Source organism: Mustela nivalis, assembly GCF_964662115.1.
Source record: "Mustela nivalis genome assembly, contig: HAP1_SCAFFOLD_211, whole genome shotgun sequence".
Classification (NCBI taxonomy): Eukaryota; Metazoa; Chordata; class Mammalia; order Carnivora; family Mustelidae; genus Mustela; species Mustela nivalis.
Window position 1 is genome coordinate 750209 of NW_028136423.1, and position 9237 is coordinate 759445.

Consider the following 9237-nt stretch of genomic DNA (forward strand, 5'->3'; position numbering starts at 1 on the left):
GGTGGTGGCAGGCCCAAAGTAGAGGTGTGGGGGTGGGGGTGGGGGAAAGGGGTCCATGGGCCAGAAAAAAATGGTATCCTGGGGCTCCTGGGTAAAAGGAACTTGAGGTGGAGGGGGCCCAGTGGGGCCCAGGCTGCGCGGGCTGAGCCAGCGCCTCTCAGGCTGGGGAGCCCGGTGATTCTGAGGGACAAAATTTTCCATCAAGTTCTGGAAAAGAAGCCTGTCAGCACAGGCGTCTCTCCGGGGTCCAGACGAGCCCAGTGGTGCTGGGCCCCTTGATGTCAGTAGGGCCCCACGGGTTCCCTGGATACCGAGAAGTGGAGCGAGGGCTGTGGGGCAAGGGCTATGGGGCGTAGGAGCACCAGGCCGCCAGGAGCCTGTCCGCCAGGCCCCCCTCCTGCTCCCTTGGACGAAGCAGCAGGTGGCAGCGGGCAGCAGGGCCCCAGTCTCCCTCTCTGCCTAGCGCCCCTACCCCTCCCCAGCCCCTCAGTACCTGAGTCAGCGGGCCACCGATGCACTCCCCTGCGCCTTGCCCAGCCAGCCCAGAACCCCTGCCTTCCCGGGAGGCGCTACTTGCGCAGTGAGTTTGCTGGGCCCACAGAAGGCGGTGGGCGGGGCAGGCAGGTGCGGGCGAGCTGTGGCGGGTGGGGGGCGGCAAACAGCAGTGCAGGCCTCTCTGCAGGCCTGCGCGCCCTCACCCAGCCTCCTGTTCTGTCCTGTCCGGTGAGGGGGCTGGCTGCGCCCCCTGCTGTTTCCCGCTGCTCTTCTGCTGACTCCAGGACCCCAGGCCCTGCCCAGTCCTGGCTTCCCTGCCGCTCCCTGCCTCTGCTTGAGCTCCAGGCTAGGCCCGCTGCTGCTCCTGGGTGGCCAAGCTGCGGCCCCGGTGCGGTGTGGCTGGCCCTTTTCTCTCCCCAGGGCACAGTGGAGCCACGAGGGAAGGCCTGAGGGGATCTTCCGTCTGCTCAGTGCCAGTGGACACTCTCCAGGGGCCTCTCTACCTGGTGGGCTCCACCCATGGCCATCTTGGAACCCCTGGAATCCCCTTCAGAGACCAGGTGAAGCCCTCCTTGGGGAATCCAGGCTCCTGGGACCAAGGCGAGTTGATCTTGTGTACTGCTGTGTTTGTTCCCTGGCCTGGCATGGATTGACAGTTGCTGAATTGATCTATTCTGGGGTCATCAAGGGCAGAGCAAAGAGTTCAGGGCTGGGATCCCCAGGCCTGGGGTCCACACAGGCTTGGAGCCCTCTTGGCTGTCCCTGACAGAATGACCAAAGAGGAACCCTCAGAAACATGGATCTGCCTTGAACTGGCAGAGCATTCAGGGACAGGAAGGGGAATGTCTCCTTCGCAGAGTATCTGGAAGCCTGAAGTGGAAGATGGATTTGTCTGAGCCATGGTCATTAGTGTTGGGCCAAGAAACCCCTGGCTTGCTTCTCCTACCTGCATCCTAGGTCTAAAAGGGTGTCTGGGTGGCTCCCTCAGTGCAGCATCTGTCCAGGGTCCTGGGATCCAGCCCTGCATCTGGCTCCCTGCTCAGTGCAGATCCTGCTTCTCTTTCATCCTCTCCCTCTACTTGTGCTGTCAAATAAAATTAAAAAAAAAAAAGTTAAGAGGGGGGACAAAATGGCGCGAATTAGAAGGCGTCTTTTCAACTTGTACCCCAAAATGAGCTGATTACCTACCAATCACCCATGAACTCCAATCACCCATGAAATCAGCCTGAGATCAAAATTATACATGTGTGGATCTCTACAGGGGGAGAAGAAGCCAGTGGGCAGGTAAAGCGGAGTGGGAACTGTGAACTGATATCAGAAGATAAACAAAAGGGGGAGGGAGCTACCAGAGGCAAACAGTTGGAAAGTAATACCCCAATACAAGCGAGAGTGCCCTGCGTCTGGGGACCAGCATTAACTCGGAGACTGGTTGAAAGCACTCCAAAAGAGCAAAGCATCTCTGGGGAAATTGTGGGAATCGGGGCGGCTAGGGACAAGGGCTTAAGTCCCTGGTCCCAGGACAGCCTCCCTTGGCACTGAGTCAGAGAGAGTGCGGCAGAGAAACCAGCTCTTGGTCCCTAAGCTGCCAGTGCAAGGAGAATGCAGGGGTCCGCTTCCTGTGAGGGAATGGGAGCCACACCAGGCGACAGAATGCAAGAGTCCTGCTATAGAGCCTGAGATACTCCCCTGAAAGAGGTATAAAGGCCCAGCCAGTGCCCTTTGATAAACACCCTTGTTTCAGAGCCTGCATCAAACTCTCGCCCCAGAGAGGTGCGCGAAGGCCCAGCCTGGTGCTCTCGGACCTGTGCCTCATTCTCAGAGCCTGAGACCCGCGCGCGAACCTCTGCCTTCCCTGAAATTGGTGCATGTAAGGTGGGCGCTCTTAGACCCAGAAAGACCGGGCACTCCCAGCCCGGGCCAGCGGGAAAATCTCAGTGTGCGATTGCTGCTTGGAACCTCTCTAGCGGTCTAGAGGTGCCCAAAGCTGCTGCTGCCGTGCTTTTGGGTACAAGCAAAAGATCCTCCATCCCCAGGGACAGCGACTTGGAACCTGCTCTGCCAGCGGCCAAGGGGGAACTTATTTGGGCTCTGCAGCCAGACTGAGGCTTCTCTCTGAGAGGGAGATCAGGGTGCGGTTTGTTTTCCTCTAAAACTACAAAAACCATCAAAAGCGGTCAAAGTGAGAAAAAAAACGTGAACAAACAAAAAACCGCCAGAGAACAAAAGCCTGAAAAAAAAAAAAGTTTCCTCAGAGCCCACCCCCTTGAGGGGGGCGGTAGGACTTAAGTCAGGGAACATCATTGACTGAAAACCCACATGGCAGGCCCCTTCCCCAGAAAACAAACCAAGAAAGAAAAAAAAAAAGAGAGAGAGAGAGAGAAAAAGTACTACAAGAGAACTACCACTACTACATAGGAAACTTTTATCTTTCATTCATTCCCACTATTCTGGTCCTTTTTTTTTTTTATATATATAGGTAATTTTTTTAACCCCAGCAGGATGGTGGAAGGGGTACATGGCTGAGTGCCTCCCGGGTCTGACCCTGTGTGACGCCACCCGGTGCCTGCAGCTGCCCTCTGGAAGGTGTTGCTTTAGTGGCAGAGCCGGAGGGCACCAAGCATGTGTGTGTCTCCAAAGTCCTGGGCACCACATCACAATGCCTTCCTGAGAAGCAGAATCAAGGACAGTTGCTGATCTTCATTCCTTCCTACCAAAGGTATCTCATACACCATAATTGGAAGTTGGAGCCGGGGGGCGCCTGGGTGGCTCAGTTGGTTAAGTGTCTTTCTTCAGCTCAGGTCATGATCCCAGGCTCCTGGGATGGAGTCCCACACATTTGCCTCCCTGCTGAGCTCCCCTGAGCCTGCTTCTCCTTCTCCCTCTGCCATTCCCCCAACTTGTGCTTTCTGGCTCTCTGTGTGTCAAATAAGTGAATAAAATCTTTTTAAAAAGTTTGGGCCAGGGGGCGCCTGGGTGGCTCAGTGGGTTAAGCCGCTGCCTTCAGCTCAGGTCATGATCTCAGGGTCCTGGGATCGAGTCCCGCATCGGGCTCTCTGCTCGGGAGGGAGCCTGCTTCCCTCTCTCTCTCTCTCTCTCTGACTGCCTCTCCATCTACTTGTGATTTTTCTCTGTCAAATAAATAAATAAAATCTTAAAAAAAAAAAAAAAGTTTGGGCCAGGGATGCCTGGGTGGCTCAGTTGGTTAAGCCGCTGCCTTCGGCTCGGGTCATGATTCCAAGGTCCTGGGATCGAGTTCCACATCGGGCTCCTTGCTCGGCGGAAAGCCTGCTTCTCTCGCTGCCTCTGCCTGCCTCTCTGCCTGCTTGTGTGTACTCTCTCTCTCTATCTCTGGCAAATAAATAAAATCTTTAAAAAAAAAAGTGTGGGCCATACTCTTTAGCCATTCTACTTTCCCTGGGGAAATTTGCCACCTCCCTGAATTTACCTGCATCTTTCCCAAAATCTACTTAGCTTCCTGCCTTCGAGACCATAATGAGTCTATAAATTTTCAATAGACAGTGTGAACTTACACTTGCTAATATTTGCATAACATGCACTTCTTTCGATCTCAAAGAAAAGCTTCACACCACAATGGTCTCTAATCTCCAATTAGTTTCTGTTCTGGGATCCCACTGGAATTCTATGCGCCTGTCCCCTAAGATCCCATAAATTGTGGTCCAGTTTCCCAGCCAGCCAAGGAAAGCACATGGGAAATCTTGCTGAAGTATGAGTAAGAGCCAACGAAAGGGAACATATTTATCTGCCTCGAATGCTGGGACCTGAGGAAAGCAAGTTTCATTACAGACAAATCAGGAAGGATGTGCAGATTGCTTTTTATGTCACTCTGGAGTGGAGGTCTGCTCACTCACAGAAGCTCAAAATCTTCACAAAGGACAATGCCCCCCACCCCCAAAGTCAGCTGGGGATTCTCAGGAAAACTTTAATTGAAAGTATTACGGATTCTCCAACTTCCCAAAATGCAGGAGGAACATCTACAAGCAAGACTGTCACCACTTTTAGGCAATTACACTTATTTACCTTTTTTCTTCCTAGAAAATCATCCTCTCTCCCAATCCATGATCTTCTTTTTGTAACAGTTTCCTAAAGAAGGAAACAGATGTCCTCCCATTCCAGTTCCATCCAAAATAATAAAATAAAAATCTTTAAAATTTAAAAAAAAATTGTGATTTGTTGAGACAGAGCACATATGCAGAGGGACAAGCAGACTCTCCCACTGAGCAGGAAGCCCGATTTGGGGCTCGATCCCAGGACCCTGAGACCATGACCTGAACCGAAGGCAGATGCTTAACCAACTGAGGCACCTAGGAAGCCCCCAAATAATTCAATTTTTAATCACTTTGCCATAGACACTTTTGGGTGGCTTTGAAACACCAGAATCTCATGGACTTATCAGTGTCCTCTTCACCATCTCAGAAAAGGACTGGGTGCCTCTCAGAGGCCTCTCTCCCCTCCTGACCCAGGTCCCAGCCAAAGGTCCTTCACATTAGAGTATGAGGAACTGAGCGGGATGGGGTGTGGAAGCACCCTGGGGTGGGGGGCTCTGGGGCCCTCCCACTCCCAACTTCAAAGACAGCGCCTGCTTTCCCCTGCCTCATATAGGTACCCTGGGTTTGCCCTCTTTAAGGTTCCTGGTTGCTGCAAAGGTCTGAAAATCTCCTAAGTAGCACAAAAGCCATCATGTGCATTTTGGCCACACAGGACAGAGGGAGTTTAAAGGAAGAAAGATAAAGCTCCCCAGAATGAGCCAGCAGCTCTGGGCTTCCCCGCACATCTTTCCTGACCTTCAGAACCCTGGGAAGGAGCCCCTTGGTGCAAAGTCACAGGGGGAGCCCACGCACAGCCCAGGCCACCTGCCCCAGGTCCTCTCCAGCCATAAACTGACCCCCTAGCCCCTTCCAAACCATCTACAGCCTCAAACCACTGACGTGCGGTTCAGCACCCATCTCCAGAGCGCAGGATGCACGTGGCTTCCCGGCACCCTTCCGTGGCCGCTCCCAAAATCACCGTGGGAATGTCGCAGCAAGGAGACAGGGAATCGATTTTTATCCTCTGGGTTGTCTTCCCTCGTAGCCCCTCAGGAGTCCCCACGCAGCAATGCCATGTGGGCCCTACTGCTCTGAATCCACTTCCCTAGAGGAATCCGCTTTTCTTCAGCGTCTGTGTCTGCAAACCCGGCTCCTCTAACACCCCCCACCAAACGTACCAAGAACCAACGGGGGAAGAAGTTCATTTCTGGCCGAAAAGCCTTTAATCCCTGAGAGCTGTGGCTGATGCAGGAGCAGCTTTTCTCCAAATGGTGATTTCGATACGAGGTCGTTTTACCTGCCGGCCCCCAACATCCCTGACGTGTGGCTCCCAGGGGCCTCCCCGCGGCCAGGCCTGAGAGTGGAGCCCACCCTTGGGCTCATTTTCCACCGCGCTGAATCCAGGCAGCGGTCCCGTCTCACGACAAAGGGTGCTGAGTAATGAGGTGCTGCCACCAGGAAGAGAGGCAGCAGGTCAGACAGATCTGGAGAATGACACTGGCCTTCAAGGGCCCCTCACAAGGGAAATACCATTAAGTAGCAGATCTGAACAGATATACTGTGTTCCACATTCACGCCGTAAGGATGGGGTTTCCTCGAGCCCTAATCAAAGGAACTCTTTCACCTGAGATCACTTGACCAATCAGTGACTCAGTTTCCTTATACTAAAAATGAGGATAACAATACATCACAAGATTGTTTTGAGGAGCACACACGTTACAAAGTGTTTAGAGGCACCTGGGTGGCTCAGTGGGTAAGCATCTGACTATCAAATTTGAGGACTTTGGTACAACCCAAATTTAAGTTGAGATCCCCAAAGCACAAGGAGAAGCAGATATAAGACTATAGCCTACCTTGCCTTCTGTGTAAACTGAGAAAGTCAGTCACTGAATTTGGAGTATGATTGTCTTGTAGAGTCTCATATATAACAGAAAATCCTGCCAAGGAGGACCATACCATTATTATAGCTCTTAATTATCCCTACTCAATAAGAGTTTCAAATATAATGTCTTGAACATAGCAAAATGTAACAAAGCGCACAAAGAAAAACCATTAACAAAATTTGATAGACAAAATGGGATTAAGTATGATGTTAAAATGATCAATAAAGATTGTAAAATGGCTTGAGTACTCTGCTCAAAGAAATGAGAGGGGATGCAAATTGAACAAAAAACTGAAACTAAAAATGATATTGAGAAAGGTTTTACAAATGAACCAAATGGATACTCTAGAACTTTAAAGATATGACAGCTAATTTAAGATACCACAGGGGTGCCTGGGTGGCTCACTTAATTAAACCTCCAATTCTTTTTCCTTTTTTTTTTTTTTACACCATAATTTTATTTTATTTCTTTCATTTTGGCTCAGGTCATGATGTCAGGGTTGTGAAATAGAGCCCAGAGTTGGGCTCTGTGCTGAGCCTGGAGCCTGCTTAAGATTCTTTTCCCTTCTTTTTCTATCCCTCCCTGCGCTTTCACTTGCTCGCTCTCTCTTGCTTGCAAATAAATAGATAGATAGATAATAGACAAAGCAAAATAAAAGCAGATTATGAAAATAAATATAAAGATTTTGAAATGAAAACAAGTCCTAAATAAAATAGAGAAGACCTACACAGCTAAAAGTTCATTCAGAAAATCTACTATTAAAGAAGTCAGTATGACACATGTTAAGATATCAAAAGATTGGAGCATGTACTTTACAGAAAGGGTAATCCAAATGGCCACTCATATATAAAAACTGTTTATCTTTATTATGAATCTGGAATTAAATTAAATTAAAAATGAATTAAAACCTAAAATGACATACTATTACACACTTACCATATTGGGCAACAGTAAAATTGTCTTGCAAGAATGTGAAAGAATGAAAGTGCCCATAATAAAAACATTTGAGGTAAGTTGGACAATATTTAGAAAACTTAAAAATAAAAATAAAGATTTGGTCCATTCCTAGAAATACAACATGGAACTTAATGAATATTTTCACCAGGATATGCAAACAGATGATTATAGCTATTTCATTCATAACGGCATATCAGCAGTGGTATATTTGCACAATGTTACATTAAATAAGAGAGAATATTAACAAACTAGGAGGAGGGGCTAGGTTGTTATCATAAACAGATCTTCTATGGTGCTGATTATGTTCTATTTCTCAAAATCTTTAAGTTAAAAAAGTTTTCAAATTTATATCTAGATAGATAGATGATAGATGGACAGATATCCCAGAAGCTGCAATGCTAGTCTAAGACCAGGCTTTAAAGGGCTTTTCTATACTCTACTAAATACTTGAAACCATTCATTATATCATAGCTCAGTGTTCAAATCTCCATTTGTTTCCTCAGTTTCCTAATATTTATTTTAAGGTGACCTGATCCAGACTTTTGATCACCTTTGTCTAAATATTTCTATTTTAACAAAGTCCTTTTTAATACTCAGAGACTAAAACTTAGAAAAATACTCTGATTGTTATCTCACTAGAGTGGAAAATATATGGTTACCCATTAACTAATGATATCCATGTCTACATTAGATCCATGACATTTTTAATTCTTGGGAGCTTTTGGTTCAATGAATTTTTTAAGCTTCTTTAAATGAAGCTTTAAGCCATCACCACATGAATAAAATTAAAGAACTAAATGAAAACAAGCCAAGTATTTACAGAGTAATAGAATGTGCAGTGGAAACAGTACAATTCTGAAATCATAAAGCCTAAATTAGTGTGATGCATCTTTACTAGTCATGTAATCATAAACCAGTTATCTAAATGTGTTAGCCTCAGTTTTTTCACCCATGAAATGGTGATGATAATACATATTATGCAGAGTTGTTGTGTGGATGTGATGAAGCATGGAGCATGAGTCTCATATTCCATGCTAAAATGATAGCTATTTTTATACTTATAATAATTCTAATAATAGTAATTAAATTGTTCAAAATGGTAATATTCATTGATATTGAGGCATTGTATTGACTATTCATAGACACATTTACCAAAATAAATTTCATTTTACGTTACCCCCTCTGAGGATATGTATTCCCTAATTCAATATGAATCTCATTATGAATAATAATTATCATAATAAATATGCTGATTTTTCTTCTATTTATTTTTAGGGAAGTATCCTTTACTGTTGAACATAAAGAAACTTAAGCAAGTCTGTCTTATTCAAAATTTGCTTGCTGCTTTCTTATGAAACTAGATTATAGAGTTGTATGAAATAAATTCATGCAGTTAAGACATTTATGTTTGGAAAACTGGGTGGTCAGTTTAGTATTTCAAAAAAAGATTTTAAATTTAAACCTTAAAACTGAGCTCTTTCAGCCTTATTTATAGACCATCCTTCATGCTTCATAAGTACTCCTTTATTGTAAACTAAGTAATAGTTTTTGTCACAGTGTATATAACGAAAATGGATTTTATATTCTATTATTTCAGAGTTAGTTGCAGTTTCTACTTCCTTACTTCCTTTTTTGAAAAATAGATTAATTCTACAAAAAGTTTTTGCCAGCTTTATTGAAAAAAAATCGACATATTATAATTTGTAAATTTAAGAAATGATTTCTTATAACACTGCAAACTTTTAACATTGTGTAAACTTTGTACAATTTGATAAATCGGTATACATCTTTATTGCAATATAATCTACATAAAAATGTTAATACATCTACTATCTCGTATAGTTGCCACTGTTTTT